General features: G+C 43.5%; 1 protein-coding gene across 2 annotated transcripts in view; it reads right to left on the bottom strand.

Annotated features, from left to right (window-relative positions):
* Positions 1 to 13,950, bottom strand: part of LOC134352920 (uncharacterized) — a 37,210-nt gene that overhangs the window by 4,756 nt on the left and 18,504 nt on the right. The window lies entirely within an intron of this gene.

Genomic DNA, 13,950 nt, shown 5'->3' on the forward strand with positions numbered 1-13,950 from the left:
CTGTCTACCTATCTGTGTTTGTTTATGTATTAATTTACTTATTTATTTGTGTTTGAGTTTATTTATTTGTATTTCCGCAATTTGTCTTCTTTTGCAGTTTTCTTGTCCGTCTTTGTGTGTAGTTTTTCATTGATTCTATTGTATTTCCTTGATCTACTGTGAATGCTGGCAAGTAAGTGAATCTCAGGGTAGTATATTGTGTTGGATACGTACATTGATAACGATTTTACTTTGAACTTTGAACTTGAGGCAGTTTAGACTTCCGGGATCAGTCACTTTCTATAAGGCAAATGGGAAGATGCTGGTAAGCCCTCAGTCAAAGCCAGGAATCAATTGGTTCAGCATGGTGCAACTAGTGTCCTGAGTAGCATGTATTTCAATGCAAGAATTGTATAAAAGGGCATGAATCAACACTTGGATTTATGATATTGCAGATATCAGTGAGCCTTGGTTGCAGGAGGGGCAGGACTGGCAGCTCAATGTTCTGGGATTCCACTGCTTTACATGTGACAGAATGGGAGGGATTACAGGAGGAGGGGTGGTATTACTAGTCAGTGAAAATGACAAGACAGTTCTCCATCAGCACAGACTGGAGAACATGACTAGTGAGGCGTTATGGGTGGAACTGAGAAATAAGAAAGGTTTGATCATGTTAATGGGGCTATATTACAGACCACCCAACAGTCCACAGGATTTAGAGGAACAATTTTGACGAGAGATCTCAGACTGTTGTAAGAAACATATGGTTGTTATTGTAGGTGATTTTAACTTTCCAAATATGGACTGGGTCTCCCATACTGTGAAAAGACTAGATGGGAAAGAATTTGTCAAATGTGTTCAGGAATGTTTCCTTCATCACTCGGTAGAAGTCCCAATGAAAGAGAATGTGATACTTAATCTTCTATTACAGAATGAGACAGGGCAGGTGACAGAAGATTGTGCTGGGGAACACGTTGCATCTAGTGATCACAATGCCATTGCAAACATGGAAAACAATGGAAAAAATAGGTCTGGTCCAAGAGGTGAGATTTTAATTTGGAGAAAATCCAATTTTGATGGAATCGGAAGTGATCTGGCAAGTGTGAATTAGGACAGACTGCTTTCTGGCAAAGGTGCACATGGGAAGTGGGAGGCCTTCTAAGTTGAACATTGGCTTTGCGGGAGAAGCCAGAGGGTGGTAATACGTTGTTGCTTATTATGACAGGAGGCTGTCACCAGTGATGTACCACTGGATCGGTGCAGGGTCCATTGTTGTTTGTCATCTCTGTCAGTGATCTGGATGATAATCTGGTGAACTGGATTAGCAAATTTACGGATGACAGCAAAATTGGGAGTGTAACGGACAGCAAGGAGGGCTATCAGGGATCGCAGAGGGTTAGCTGGAAAAGTGGTCTAAACAAATGCGAACGGAAGTTAATGCAGACACGTGCCAGGTGTTACACTTCAATAGGATCAATCAGGGTAGGTCTTACAAAGTGAATGGCCGGGTACTGAGGAACGTGGTAGAACAAAGGGATCTGGGGATAATGGTCCATAATTCACTGAAAGTGCCATCACAGGTAGATAGGATCAGAACAAGTTCATAAAAAAGGCTTTTGGCACATTGGTCTTCATAAATCAATGTACTGAGTACAGGAGAAGGGATGTTACATTGAAGTTGTATGAGACATTGGTGAGGCCTAGTCTGGAGTATTGTGTGCAGTTTCGGTCACCTACCTACAGGAAAGATGTAAATAAGGTCGAAAGAAGAAGAAGAAAGCCCTTAACTCCGAATGGAGTCATCAGGACTTTCCTTTTATACTTGGTACTTTATTGTGGCCAAACAACTTTGATACTGGAATGTACAATCATCACAGCCTTATTTGATTCTGCGCTTCCTGCTCCCTGGAGTACAAATCGATAGTAAATATTAAAAATTTAAATTATAAATCATAAATAGAAAATGGTAAGTAAGGTAGTGCAAAAAACGAGAGGCAGGTCCAGATATTTGAAGGGTACAGCCCAGATCCGGAACAGGATCCGTTCAGCAGTCTTATCACAGTTGGAAAGAAGCTGTTCCCAAATCTGGCCATATGAGTCTTCAAACTCCTGAGCCTTCTCCCGGAGGGAAGAGTGACGAAAAGTGTATGGCTTGGGTGGGTCTTGTCCTTGATTATCCTGGTAGAACTGCTCCGACACTGTGCAATGTAAAGTGAATCCAAGGACGGAAGATTGGTTTGTGTGATGTGCTGTGCCCTGTTCACGATCTTCTGCAGCTTCTTCTGGTCTTGGACAGGTCAACTTCCATACCAAGTTGTGATGCACCCTAGAAGAATGCTTTCTACGGTGCATCTATAAAAATTAGTGAGGATTTTAGGGGACAGGCCAAATTTCTTTAGCCTTCTCAGGAAGTAAAGGTGCTGGTTGGCCTTCTTGGCAGTGGACTCTGCTTGGTTGGACCAAATCAGGTCATTTGTGATACTGACGGCGAGGAACTTAAAGCTTTTGACCTGTTCCACTTGCGCATTGCCGATGTAAATGGGGTCATGCTACTCCTTCTGAAGTCAACAACCAATTCCTTCGTCTTGCTGACATTGAGGGATAGGTTATTGTCTTCGCACCATGCCACCAGGTTCTTAATTTCCTCTCTGTACTCAAACTCATTATTACCCATTGCATTGGATGGAGGAAACGGATGAGGTCCTCCGTGACTGCTTTGAATCGGTGGACTGGTTAGTATTCAAGGACTCGGAAGTTAACCTCGATGAGTATGCCTCAGCTGTCATGGACTTTATCTGGAAATGTACAGAGGACTGTGTGTCTCACAAGACGATCAGGGTATTCCCTAACCAGAAACCTTGGATGAATTATGAGGTCAAGTCCCTTCTGAAGACTGGAGCTGCAGCTTTTAGGTCCGGGGATACGAGTCACTACACGGAATCCAGGCGTGAACTCCGGAAAGCCATTAAGGGCGCCAAGAGGCAATATTGAGTCAAGTTGGAAGTCCAGGCTAACCAGAGGGATGCCGGTAGACTATGGCAGAATCTAAATGAGATCACTGGGCGCAAAGAAAAGGCTGGGAATATTCATAACTGTGGCACTTCTCTTCCTGACGAACTTAACGTATTCTACGCAAGATTTGAACAGAAGAGGAGTGTCCTGCTCCCTCTGGATGAACCAGACCTGGTGGCATCAAGATTCATCATCACCGAGGAGGTCATTAGAAGGGCCTTCCTGAAGATAAATCCAAGGAAGGAGACAGGCCCAGATGGTGTCCCGGGATGGGTTCTCTGGGCCTGTGCAAGCGAGCTAGCTGGAGTGTTTGCTGACATCTTCAACTGCTCCTTGATTCAGTCTAAGATCCCCTCGTGTTTTAAGAAGGCAACGATAATCCTGGTGCCGAAGAAGAGCAAGGTGGCATGCCTGAATGACTATCGACCTGTGGCTCTAACATCAATTGCTATGAAGTGCTTTGAGCGATTGGTTATGGCACACATCAACCACAGCCTACCGGTCAAACTTGATGCTTTGCAATTCGCCTACCAGAGCAACAGGTCAATGGCAGATGCCATCTCTCTGGCCCTACATTCGTCCTAAGAACACCTGGAGTATAAAGATGCATATGTAAGGCTCCTTTTCATTGACTACAGCTCTGCCTTTAATACAATCATTCCAAATAAACTGATTCCTAAGCTCTGGAGCCTGGGCCTTAGCACTCAGATCTGCAGCTGGATATTCAATTTCCTCACAGACAGGACCCAGGCTGTAAAAATAGGGGACAAGCTCTCCTCTACAATCGACACTGTCATGATGGCATTTTTTTAGCAGGCTTTCTTATTTTTTACAAGGCCAAGTTGCTAGCTCGACGCTCAACCCAGCACAGATAGAAAGCGTGCAAGGGAGGGAACTGGCTGGATTCGAACTTGAGAGCCTTCGCTCTGAAGTCCGGTGCTGATGGTACTGTGCCACCAGCTGGCCAAAGGTCGAAAGAGTACCAAGAAAATTTAGAAGGATGTTGCTGTGTTTTGAGGACTTAAATTATAAGGAAAGATTGATTAGGTTAGGACCTTATTCATTAGAATGCAGAAGATTGAGAGGCGATTTGATAGAGACATACAAAACAATGAAGAGTATAGATGGGGTAAATGAAGAAGTCCTTTTCCACTGAGGTTGGGTGGGAGCACAACGAGAGGTTATGGGTTAAGGGTGGAAGGTGAAAAGTTTAAGCAGCCACTTAGATGGTCATGAGAGTGTGGAATGAGCTGCCGGCACAAGTGGTGCATGCGAGCTTCATTTCAACACACAAGTGAAGTTTGGATCGGTACGTGGATAGGAGGGGTATGGAGGGCTACAGTCACGGTGCAAGGTGATGGGAGAAGTCAGGTTAGATAGTTTTAGCATGAATTAGGTGGGCCAGTTATCCTGTTTCTGTGCTGTACTTTCCTATAATTCTGTGATTCTAAATGGGTGTTAAAGATTACAGTAAGTTTAATGTAATTTATATTTTTAATTGGTAATTTTACTTCAGTACCTTGGTAAGTTATTAAGTATTTTCTCTCTGATGCAATTTCAATAATTTTCTGATTTTTAGTAGTTGTAGGGTGTTCCAGGCAGCACAGTAGCATAATGATTTACACCGCCAGTGATCGGAAGATTGGTGTTCAATTCCCATTCCTGTCTATAAGAAGTTTAGCGTACTCCCTGTGATAGTCTGCATTTCCTCTGGATGCCCTGGTTTCCTCCCATATATACAGGTTAGGCTTAGTAAGTCGAGGCCGTGCTATGTTGACGCTGGAATCATGGTGACAACTGTGGGCTGTCCCCAGAACATCCTTGGACTGTAAGTTTCAATGTTTCAGTGCACAGCTGATCTTAAATCAATCTTTTTTTATTTTTTTTCAAATGCATTCTCAGTTTTTGAAAGTTGTGACAGCAAGCTAAGAGCGATGATTTAGCCATCTGCAAATTGTTTCAATATTTCTGTGAGCACTGCTTGTTTATCCCTCCTGTGTGAAAGTGTTACAATGTGGGAATCACTCATCAACCCAGAAACTCACCAATGAAAATAATGGGAAAAACTTGTGTGAAGATGCTTCACAGGTGAACATATATATTGTAGATCACTGACCAACACTGTCAAAACAACCCATTGTAAATCTCAAGGGTTACTGTGATTCGCTGGATTGTGGAGTTATCCTTTTCTTTATTCCACATGTCATTAAGGATGACCCGTATCTAATGGAAGAGGGCAATTCTCCGAAATATCTGATCAACCATTGTAATGAAAAGATGTTTGTGACTGAGTGGACTGGAAGATAGCAGCTGTGTCCGTTACGCTGCATTCTACAGGTGAGGAGTTTACTTCTGTCAGATACCTTTACACATTTATATTCTCATTGAACTGCACACCCCAGCGGTATGAAGTACAGTGTCAGTACGACGAAAGAGATGATTGTGGACTCAGGAAGGGTAAGATGAAGGAACATGAACAAATCCTCCCAGAGGTCAGAACTGGAGACAGTGAGATATTACAAGTTACTGGATGTCAAGATTTCTGAGGACCTTAGCTGGTCCCAACATATCAATGCAACTATGTAAGGATCTCTGAGGATAGTCATAGTCATAGTCATACTTTATTGATCCCGGGGGAAATTGGTTTTCATTACAGTTGCACTATAAATAATTAAATAGTAATAAAAGCATAAGTAGTTAAATAGTAATATGTACATTATGCCAGGAAATAAGTCCAGGACCAGCCTATTGGCTCAGGGTGTCTGACCCTCCAAGGGAGGAGTTGTAAGGTTTGATGGCCACAGGCAGGAATGACTTCCTATGACGCTCTGTGTTGCATCTCGGTGGAATGAGTCTCTGGCTGAATGTACTTCTGTGCCCAACCAGTACATTATGTAGTGGATGGGAGACATTGTCCAAGATGGCATGCAACTTGGACAGCATCCTCTTTTCAGACACCACCGTCAGAGAGTCCAGTTCCATCTCCACAACATCACTGGCCTTACGAATGGGTTTGTTGATTCTGTTGGTGTCTGCTACCCTCAGCCTGCTGCCCCAGCGCACAACAGCAAACATGATCACACTGGCTACCACAGATCTAACCTGGTCCCAAAATATCCATAGAAACCATAGAAACTACAGCACAGAAACAGGCCTTTTGGCCCTTCTTGGCTGTGCTGTACCATTTTCTGCCTAGTCCCACTGACCTGCACACGGACCATATCCCTCCATACACCTCCCATCCATGTATCTGTCCAATTTATTCCTAAATGTTAAAAAAGAACCCGCATTTACCACCTCGTCTGGCAGCCCATTCCATACTCCCACTACTCTGTGTGTGAAGAAGCCCCCCATAATGTTCCCTTTAAATTTTTCCCCCCTCACCCTTAACCCATGTCCTCTAGTTTTCTTCTCCCCTTGCCTCAGTGGAAAAAGCCTGCTTGCATTCACTCTATCCAGACCCATCATAATTTTATATACCTCTATCAAATCTCCCCTCATTCTTCTATGCTCCAGGGAATAAAGTCCCAACCTATTCAACCTTTCTCTGTAACTGAGTTTCTCAAGTCCCGGCAACATCCTTGTAAACCTTCTCTGCACTCTTTCAACCTTATTAATATCCTTCCTGTAATCTGGTGACCAGAACTGGACACAATACTCCAGATTCGGCCTCACCAATGCCTTATACAACCTCATCATAACATTCCAGCTCTTATACTCAATACTTTGATTTATAAAGGCCAATGTACCAAAAGCTCTCTTTACGACCCTATCTACCTGTGATGCCACTTTTAGGGAATTTTGTATCTGTATTCCCAGATCCCTCTGTTCCACTGCACTCCTCAGTGTCTTACCATTAACCCTATATGTTCTACCTTGGTTTGTCCTTCCAACGTGCAACACCTCACACTTGTCTGTATTAAACACCATCTGCCATTTTTCAGCCCATTTTTCCAGCTGGTCCAAGTCCCTCTGCAGGCTCTAAAACCTTCCTCACTGTCTACTACACCTCCAATCTTTGTATCATCAGCAAATTTGCTGAACTAATTTACCACATTATCATCCAGATCATTGATATAGATGACAAATAACAATGGACCCAGCACTGATCCCTGTGGCACACCACTAGTGACAGGCCTCCACTTGGAGAAGCAATTCTCTACTACCACTCTTTGGCTTCTTCCATTGAGCCAGTGTCTAATCCAATTTACCACCTCTCCATGTATACCTAGCGACTGAATTTTCTTAACTAACCTCCCATGCGGAACCTTGTCAAAGGCCTTTCTGAAGTCCATGCAGACAATATCCACTGCCTTCCCTTCATCCACTTTCCTTGTAACCTCCTTGAAAAACTCCAATAGATTGGTCAAACATGACCTACCGTGCACAAAGCCATGTTGATTCTCCCTAATAAGTCCCTGTCTATCCAAATGCTTGTAGATTCTGTCTCTTAGTACTCCCTCCAATAACTTACCTACTACCGACGTTAAATTTACTGGCCTATAATTTCCCGGATTACTTTTCGGTCCTTTTTTAAACAACAGAACAACATGAGCCACTCTCCAATCCTCCGACACCTCACCTGTAGACAGCGGCATTTTAAATATTTCTGCCAGGGCCCCTGAAATTTCCACACTAGTCTCCTTCAAGGTCTGAGGGAACACCCTGTCAGGTCCCGGGGATTTATCCACTTTAATTTTCCTCAAGACAGCAAGAACCTCCTCCTTTTCGATCTGTACAGTTTCCATGATCTCACTACTTGTTTCCCTTAATTCCATAGACTTCATGCCAGTTTCCTGAGTAAATACAGACGCAAAAAACCTATTTAAAGTCTCCCCCATTTCTTTTGGTTCCGCACATAGCCGACCACTCTGATCTTCACTCTGATCTTTATCCCTTACAATCCTTTTGCTCTTAATGTACCTGTAAAAGCTCTTTGGATTATCCTTCACTTTGACTGCCAAGGCAACCTCATGTCTTCTTTTAGCCCTCCTGATTTCTTTCTTAAGTATTTTCTTGCACTTCTTATACTCCTCAAGCACCTTATTTACTCCCTGCTTCCTATACACATCATACAACTCCCTCTTCTTCTTTATCAGAGTTGCAATATCCCTTGAGAACCCAGGTTCCTTATTCCTATTCACTTTGCCTTTAATCCTGACAAGAACATACAAATGTACATATCAATGAAACTATAAAGAAGGCTATAAGTGGCTATATTTCATTAGGAATTTGAAGAGATTTGGTTCATCAACTAACACTCAGAAATGTCTACAGATGTACCATGGAGAGCATTCTGACAGGCTGCATCACTCTCTGTACAGAGCAGGGGCTACTGCACAGGACCGGAAAAATGCTACAGATGGTTGTAAAATTAGTGATCTGCATCTTGGGTACTAGCCTCCTGAGTACCCAAAAGATCATCAAGGAGCAGTGCCTCAGGAATGTGATGTCCATTAATAAGGACCCCATCACCCAATACCTGCCCTCTTCTCATTGTCACCATCAGGAAGGAGATACAGAAGCTTAAAGGCATACATTCAACTATTTAAGAAAAGCTTCTTCCCCTCTGTCATCCGATTTCTAAAAGGACTTTGAACCCATCTTAGGCCATTATTTCAACAGGATTATTCATTGTCACATTGGTACTACACCCCTCTCATAGAAACATAGAAACATAGAAAATAGGTGCAGGAGTAGGCCATTCGGCCCTTCGAGCCTGCACCACCATTTATTATGATCATGGCTGATCATCCAACTCAGAACCCCGCCCCAGCCTTCCCTCCATACCATCTGATCCCCATAGCCACAAGGGCCATATCTAACTCCCTCTTAAATATAGCCAATGAACTGGCCTCAACTGTTTCCTGTGGCAGAGAATTCCACAGATTCACCACTCTCTGTGTGAAGAAGTTTTTCCTCATCTCGGTCCTAAAAGGCTTCCCCTTTATCCTCAAACTGTGACCCCTTGTTCTGGACTTCCCCAACATCGGGAACAATCTTCCTGCATCCAGCCTGTCCAATCCCTTTAGGATTTTATACATTTCAATCAGATCCCCCCTCAATCTTCTAAATTCCAACAAGTACAAGCCCAGTTCATCCAGTCTTTCTTCATATGAAAGTCCTGCCATCCCAGGAATCAATCTGGTGAACCTTTTTGTACTCCCTCTATGGCAAGGCTGTCTTTCCTCAGATTAGGGGACCAAAACTGCACACATTACTCCAGGTCTGGTCTCACCAAGGCCTTGTACAACTGCAGTAGTACCTCCCTGCTCCTGTACTCGAATTCTCTCGCTATAAATGCCAGCATACCATTTGCCTTTTTCACCGCCTGCTGTACCTGCATGCCCACTTTCAATGACTGGTGTATAATGACACCCAGGTTTTGTTGCACCTCCCCTTTTCCTAATCGGCCACCATTCAGATAATAATCTGTTTTCCTATTTTTGCCACCAAAGTGGATAACTTCACATTTATCCACATTAAATTGCATCTGCCATGAATTTGCCCACTCACCCAACCTATCCAAGTCACTCTGCATCCTCTTAGCATCCTCCTCACAGCTAACACTGCTACCCAGCTTCATGTCATCCACAAACTTGGAGATGCTGCATTTAATTCCCTCATCCAAGTCATTAATATATATTGTAAACAACTGGGGTCCCAGCACTGAGCCTTGCGGTACCCCACTAGTCACCGCCTGCCATTCTGAAAAGGTCCCGTTTATTCCCACTCTTTGCTTCCTGTCTGCTAACCAATTCTCCATCCACATCAATACCTTACCCCCAATACTGTGTGCTTTAAGTTTGCACACTAATCTCCTGTGTGGGACCTTGTCAAAAGCCTTTTGAAAATCCAAATATACCACATCCACTGGTTCTCCCCTATCCACTCTACTAGTTACATCCTCAAAAAATTCTATGAGATTCGTCAGACATGATTTTCCTTTCACAAATCCATGCTGACTTTGTCTGATGATTTCACCGCTTTCCAAATGTGCTGTTATCACATCTTTGATAACTGACTCCAGCAGTTTCCCCACCACCGATGTTAGGCTAACCGGTCTATAATTCCCCGGTTTCTCTCTCCCTCCTTTTTTAAAAAGTGGGGTTACATTAGCCACCCTCCAATCCTCAGGAACTAGTCCAGAATCTAACGAGTTTTGAAAAATTATCACTAATGCATCCACTATTTCTTGGGTTACTTCCTTAAGCACTCTGGGATGCAGACCATCTGGCCCTGGGGATTTATCTGCCTTCAATCCCTTCAATTTACCCAACACCACTTCCCTACTAACATGTATTTCACTCAGTTCCTCCATCTCACTGGACCCTCTGTCCCTTACTATTTCTGGAAGATTATTTATGTCCTCCTTAGTGAAGACAGAACCAAAGTAATTATTCAATTGGTCTGCCATGTCCTTGCTCCCCATAATCAATTCACCTGTTTCTGTCTGTAGGGGACCTACATTTGTCTTTACCAGTCTTTTCCTTTTTACGTATCTATAAAAGCTTTTACAGTCAGTTTTTATGTTCCCTGCCAGTTTTCTCTCATAATCTTTTTTCCCCTTCCTAATTAAGCCCTTTGTCCTCCTCTGCTGAACTCTGAATTTCTCCCAGTCCTCAGGTGAGCCACTTTCTCTGGCTAATTTGTATGCTTCTTCTTTGGAATTGATACTATCCCTGATTTTTCTTGTCAGCCACGGGTGCACTACCTTCCTTGATTTATTCTTTTGCCAAACTGGGATGAACAATTGTTGTAGTTCATCCATGCAACCTTTAAATGCTTGCCATTGCATATCCACCGTCAATCCTTTAAGTGTCATTTGCCAGTCTATCTTAACTAATTCACGTCTCATACCTTCAAAGTTACCCCTCTTTAAGTTCAGAACCTTTGTTTCTGAATTAACTATGTCACTCTCCATCTTAATGAAGAATTCCACCATATTAAGGTCACTCTTACCCAAGGGTCCTCTCACAACAAGATTGCTAATTAACCCTTCCTCATTGCTCAAAACCCAGTCTAGAATAGCCTGCTCTCTCGTTGGTTCCTCGACATGTTGGTTCAAAAAACCATCCCGCGTACATTCCAAGAAATCCGCTTCCTCAGCACCTTTACCAATTAGGTTCACCCAATCTACATGTAGATTGAAGTCACTCATTATAACTGCTGTTCCTTTATTGCACACATTTCTAATTTCCTGTTTAATACCATCTCCGACCTCACTACTACTGTTAGGTGGCCTGTACACAACTCCCACCAGCGTCTTCTGCCCCTTAGTGTTACGCAGCTCTACCCATATCGATTCCACATCTTCCCGGCTTATATTCTTCCTTTCTATTGCATTAATCTCTTCTTTAACCAGCAACACCACCGCACCTCCCCTTCCTTCATGCCTATCCCTCCTGAATATTGAATATCCCTGAACGTTGAGCTCCCATCCTTGGTCACCCTGGAGCCATGCCTCTGTGATCCCAACTATATCATAATCATTAATAACAATCTGCACTTTCAATTCATCCACCTTATTACGAATGCTCCTTGCATTGACACACAAAGCCTTCAGGCACTCTTTTACAACTCTCTTAGCCCTTATACAATTATGTTGAAAAGTGGCCCTTTTTAATGCTTGCCCTGGATTTGTTGGCCTGCCACTTTTACTTTTCTCCTTAGTACTTTTTGCTTCTACCCTCACTTTACACCCCTCTGTCTCTCTGCACTGGTTCCCATCCCCCTGTTGTGAACTAACCTCCTCACGCCTAGCCTCTTTAATTTGATTCCCACCTCCCAACCATTCTAATTTAGTCACCTCAGTAGCCCTCGCTAATCTCCCTGCCAGGATATTGGTCCCCCTAGGAGTCAAGTGTAACCCTCCTTTCCTCACATTGTGTCTCCAAAACCTGCTTCTCCACAGGCAACACTGACGATCCTTTATCAATGTCAATTGGAAGCAAGAAGTGCTGAGGGAAACAATATAACTTCTGGACTGTAAGTAATCATTTGTTTGTCTGACAGTCAGCATGGACATGGGAGGCCAAAGAGCCTGTTTCCACGTCGGATCTCTCTGTGACTCTTGATGTGTTCCTGTTAATGGATAAGCTGCAATCTACGAACCAGAAGTGAAACATACAAAAAGAATATTAAAATACAATTGGTATTTAGTGCACGGCAACAGTGCTTTTGCTTCTGACTTCCTCCACCAATCTCCTCCTCATTCCTCTCATATTTTCTGCTCACTGTAGTGTTTCTACTTCTTCCAAATGTGCCAGTAATGTCTGGAATCATCTTTCTGTCTCGTTCTAATTTATACGTTTCTGGTGCTGCCAGTTCTTCTGCATTGCACAATTTCTCTTATAGTGGAAAAGTGTGTAAGTGTGTATGGAACCGGAGGAGATAGCAGAGATACTTAATGAATACTTTGCTTCAGTATCCACTACAGAGAAGGATCTTGGTGATTATAGGGATGTAGTTATAAATGCTGGAGCTTTTGGAAAGCATCAAGTCATCTAAGTCACCGGGACTGGATGAGATGTACCCCAGCCTTCTGTGGGAGACGAGGGTGGAGATTGCTGAACCTCTGGCGATGATATTTGCATCATCAATGGGGACAGGAGAGGTTCCGGAGGATCGGAGGGTTTCAGATGTTGTTCCCATATTCAAGAAAGGGAGTAGAGATAGCTCAGGAAATTATATACCGGCAAGTCTTACTTCAGTGGTTGGTAAGTTGATGGAAAAGATCATGAGAGGCAGGATTTATGAACATTTGGAGAGGCATAATGATTGGGAATAGCCAGCATGGCTTCGTCAAAGGCACGTCGTGCCTTACAAACCTGATTGAATTTTTTGAGGATGTGACTGAACACATTGATGAAGGTAAAGCAGTAGATCTAGTCTATATGGATTTCACCAAGACATTTGATAAAGTACCCCATACAAGGCTTATTGAGAAAGTAAGGAGGCATGGCATCCAAAGGGACATTGCTTTGTATCCAGAATTGGCCTGCCCACAGAAGGCAAAGTGTGGTTGTAAATGGGTCATATTCTGCATGGAGTTCAGTGACCAGTGGAGTGCCTCAGGGATTTGTTCTGGGACCCTTACTCTTCATCATATTTATAAATGACCTGGATGAGGAAGTGGAGGGATGGGTTAGTAAATTTGCTGATGACACAAAGGTTGGGTGTGCTGTGGATAGTGTGGAGGGTTGTCAGAGGTTACAGCGGGACATCGATAGGATGCAAAACTGGGCTGAGATGTGGCAGATGGAGTTCAACCCAGAGAAGTGTGAGGTGGTTTGTTTTGGTAGGTCATATATGATGGCAGAATATAGTATTAATGGTAAGACTCTTGGCAGTGTGGAGGATCAGAGGGATCTTGGGGTGCAAGTCCATAGTCATTCAAAGCTGCTACGCAGGTTGTCTCTGTGGGTAAGAAGGCATATGGTGCATTGGCCTTCATCAATTGCGGAACTGAGTTTAGGAACCGATAGGTAATATTGCAGCTATATAGGACCCTGGTCAGACCCCACTTGGAGTACTGTGCTCAGTTCTGGTCTCTTTACTACAGGAAGGATATGAAAACTACAGAAAGGGTGCAGAGGAGACTTACAACGATGTTGCCTGGATTGGGGAGCATGCCTTATGACAATAGGTTGAGTAAACTCGGCCTTTTCTCCTTGGAGCGACTGAGTATGAGAGGTGACCTGATAGAGGACTATAAGATGATGAGAGGCATTGTTCATGTGCATAGTCAGAGGCTTTTTCCCAGGGTTGTAATGGCTAACACGAGAGGGCATAGTTTGAAGCTGCTTAGAAGTAGGTACAGAGGAGATGTCAGGGGTAAGTATTTTACGCAGAGAGTGGTGAGTGCATGGAATGGGCTGCCGGTGACGGTGGTGGAGGTGGATACAATAGGGTCTTTTAAGAGACTCCTGGATAGGTACATAGAGCTTAGAAAAATAG

This window comes from Mobula hypostoma, chromosome 10, assembly GCF_963921235.1.
Source record: "Mobula hypostoma chromosome 10, sMobHyp1.1, whole genome shotgun sequence".
In the NCBI taxonomy this organism is placed as follows: domain Eukaryota; kingdom Metazoa; phylum Chordata; class Chondrichthyes; order Myliobatiformes; family Myliobatidae; genus Mobula; species Mobula hypostoma.